This window comes from Callorhinchus milii, unplaced genomic scaffold (genome assembly GCF_018977255.1).
Source record: "Callorhinchus milii isolate IMCB2004 unplaced genomic scaffold, IMCB_Cmil_1.0 Scaffold1674, whole genome shotgun sequence".
In the NCBI taxonomy this organism is placed as follows: Eukaryota; Metazoa; Chordata; class Chondrichthyes; order Chimaeriformes; family Callorhinchidae; genus Callorhinchus; species Callorhinchus milii.
The window spans coordinates 787-4,648 of NW_024706415.1; the positions used below are offsets into that span (position 1 = coordinate 787).

A 3,862-nucleotide genomic window follows, 5' to 3' on the forward strand; every position below is an offset into this window, starting at 1 on the left:
AAGAACACATATTTTACAATACTGTATCACAAATCTAGTTTTACATGCTGTAACAAATCCATGTTGATTCATCGTTAATAAATTAATGTACTATATGTGTGAAATGTTAGTATTTATAAGTAGCATTCTTCTAACGTTCTTTAAATAGAAAAAGTATTAATTAAAACTTACCGTTTCAGATTTCAACATCCAACAGCCAGATTTGGATTCCCAAAATCAGCCTAAATGGCGAAGCGACCAAAATTAGTCTCAAGACTATGGGTGCTTTTTTGCTTGTTTTTTTTATTATCAAGCGTGATACTCACGGCAGTACTCATATGGATGAGCCAAAGTTCACAGCCTCCAAAAACATGCCCCACTAACTCCACTCATAATAAATGGATGCCCAACCACAAAGCCAGAGAGATTTTCTCTGACTTTCCCCTGCAGAGTTAACAGCTGTACACAAATTTCTGCTAAATCAAAAGCCGCTCAATATTGTCCCAGTCACAAAAGCAACCTTGAAAACAATTACATCTACATGATTGAGCTCCACAACCCAACAAAAAGAGAAGCCCTCAATTACTTGGACCATGGGGGACCAAAGCCTGAACGAGTTGCCAAGGCAGTGGTTTTTCGTGGTGCTGACAGTTCAGTTTCTGTTGCAGAATACTTGGTTGGTCCAATTCCGAACCCAAGATGGTACAATCTATACCATCCCTCAACAAGGAAACGTACAATTAATTACTGCTCACGACCATCGTCATGCCAGAATACAAACCCTTGTATTTACAACTGATCCCCGTATCATGGGCAAAATAGAACACATTTTGAAAGAGAGTTATGGGTATTGGTTTCATAATTGTGGAGACAAGTGTCTGATTGCAGCAGACCTTCCCATAAGAGGTTTGGAATCTAATCAAAGGCATTCCTGGCTACAGTTCTTCAGAAATGTGGAGGGTTTCTATCTGCAGCCAGTTAGCCTTGAAATCCTGATCGATCACAACAGCACAAATACGGATGATTGGAGCGTGATGAAAGTAAATTACGATGGCCAGTTTTTGACAGTATTGAAGAATTTGTTCAGAAATACGATGAAGGAACCGTCAACAAGGTGAAGCAATTGGACAGCAATGCGAAGTCTGCTGCGTACGATCGTCGTGGAGCCTTCAGAGCAGACACGCCTCAGGCGGGACCGCGGCAGTACGAGCCCGAGGGCCACCGCTATCAGATTGACGGGAACTTTGTGCAGTACATGCCCTGGACGTTCGCTTTCAGAATCTCCTTCACGGGTCTCCAGCTCTTTGACATCAAGTACAACGATGAGCGACTCGTGTATGAGATGAGCCTCCAAGACGCAGTCTCCTTTTATGCTGGAAACACACCCATCGGGATGCAGTTGAAAGCCATCGACTCAGGCTGGAACTTTGGTGCTGACAATTTTGAGTTGGTGAGGGGCATAGACTGCCCAGAGAGTGCTACGTTTTTGGACACGTACCACTTTGTGGACACGGACAAGCCGACGAAATACCCAAACTCCATCTGCATTTTTGAGCACAACACCGGGGTGCCCTTGCGTCGCCACACCGACAACGACTTTCAAAACGGTTACACGTTCTACGGTGGCCTGGTCAGCTATGTGCTCGTGATTAGGACTATCAATGTTGTGTACAATTACGATTACATAATAGACTACATATTTTACCAGAATGGAGTCATTGAAACAAGAACCCAAGCCACCGGGTACCTCCAGACGAGTTATCTATTTGGAGACGGCACCAAGTACGGCACCAGAATATCCGATCACGTCCTGGGAAATGTGCACACGCACATGTTCAACTACAAGGTGGATGTCGACTTGGGAGGTGGGTTATCATGACAAATACTTTGTTGTAAACTTTCATATTCTGCAGTGTAACGTGTTGATTTATGCTTTCAAGGGCGAGTGGTGGCACAGTGGTTAGCGAACTGCAATAATTTGGCCCTGGGCCTCCCATTTGCTAACCTGCACTTATCTCTGATCTCTGTGGTGAAGTGTTGACAAATTATCTTCATGACCAACACAGTATAGAGATGGCTTCGTAACCCTCCCCCCACCTCCAAAAAGAAGACCATAACAGCTTTAACCTAGCATATATGCACCGAGGTTGTGTGCCCTGGGTTTTCCATTGTGCTTGAATATTCCTTCAGTTACATCGTGCAGTGAGGTTCTATTTAAATCTCACACCGAGCAGAGTCACTGCTGAGGCACTTCAGGAAGTCACTTTAAAAGTTTTGTTTTGATTGTCGGAAATCCCAAAACGCACAGCCCAGGTACGTATCTACAAGAACTACTTTTAGGTGGAATCTGTCTTCCCTAAAAGGAAGACGTGTAATGTTAAATTATAGGTCATTTTTCCAAATGGCTTCACAGATATAGTTTTGTAGAAATAGTGTGATTCACTAAACGTATCATCACTACCTAAAAACTAGGAATACATTCACCAAGGCATGGAGTGTGTTCACTGTGCATGCACTTAAATGGCTGCCGCTTTCTATGGAATTTAGAAAAATAAATAAAGTGTTGTTCTACACTATCGTTTTAAACCTCTTGATAGCTAAACAGTTATTCAACTGGTAAGTGGAAACCTTCTGCTATTTCCAGTGCGGTATTGGTTGTTCCCTCAATGGAGTTGGTAATAGAGCAATGTATTCTTGAATCCATTTATGCAGATCTTTGCGTGTTATCTTCCATTGGTGCCTTTTCTTTGGGTAATCCAAATTCGTTGCAAATACCAAGTATGCATTACATGGTTACCAAAACATCCTCTCGAGACTTAGTGAGACTTCCTGGGTTAGTATTATGGATGTGGTGCTTAAAAGGTTTTGTGAAGAAGCTACTGAATACTTTTATAAAGGATGTCAGGGAAAGGATTCCCAGCAAAAGGAGGGGGAGTGGGATCGTGACAGTGGAAGGGGTAGAGCAGGCGAGGAGATATAAGAGAGCGAACGGGTGGGGAAAAGGGAGAATTGGTGGGAACCGGATCGAGAAGGCTGGGGACGAGTATGGAAGCAATAAAAGACAAACCCCCTGCAACCTTGTGTCGGCTCTCCTTTACATCTGGTGGCAGCGGTGGGATCAACAATGGCTACAAGGAAAACCTCCGCGGAAGAGAGTCAATAGAAGAGGAAGCAACGTCCAGGGAAACAAGGGGGCCTGTTACCAGGAGCAGAAGCAGGGGGCCCAGACCCCATGGATTACCCCATGGAGGACTGCATGGCCCTCGTGGAGAGAGCATTCCAGGAGCTACTGCGTCGGCTCCCTATGGGGGGCCTGCCGGCGTCGGGACCCTCTCTCCCAATTGTACTATGGGAGGAGGCGCCACGGGACCCGGAGGCCGACCAATCAGCTGGGCATGAGCCGCAACCAGCCTCGTCATGCCAGCCGCTCCTGCCAAAGCCGCCAGGGCTAAACACCCAACGGGGGGAGCAGATGGCAGGACGGGCATGCTGGCTGGGGCCCGTTGAGAAATTCGTGGCCTAGGGAGGTGATTGGGAGGCGTTCATCCGCCGATTCGAGGCTGCCTTCCACGCTCTCGAATGGTCAGACGAAGAGGTGCTACGAGCGTTGCCATCCGTTCTCGATGAAGATGCGCTCGCGTCTTACACCTCCCTTGCCACATACAGCAAAACCACGCAACAGGCGGTCTACGAGGCTTGGAGGAGATTTACTGCCCAGCTGAGGGCGCCTGTAGACGGTTCCAGGACCGCCAGCAGGGGGTTAGAGAGTCCCCTTTAGCCTACAGGGGTGCGCTGCTCGTGTTGGCGAGGAGGGCTTTCCCTCACCTGGCTGACGAGGCGCTCGAGAACCTCGTGGTCGAGCACCTCATCACCTACGCTTGCC

The 3,862-nt window shown here is 47.0% G+C and overlaps 1 pseudogene; it reads left to right on the top strand.

The window, feature by feature from the left end:
- Window positions 1–429: 429 nt before the first annotated feature.
- On the top strand, window positions 430–3,431 carry LOC121852890 (annotated as a pseudogene).
- Window positions 3,432–3,862: the final 431 nt, after the last annotated feature.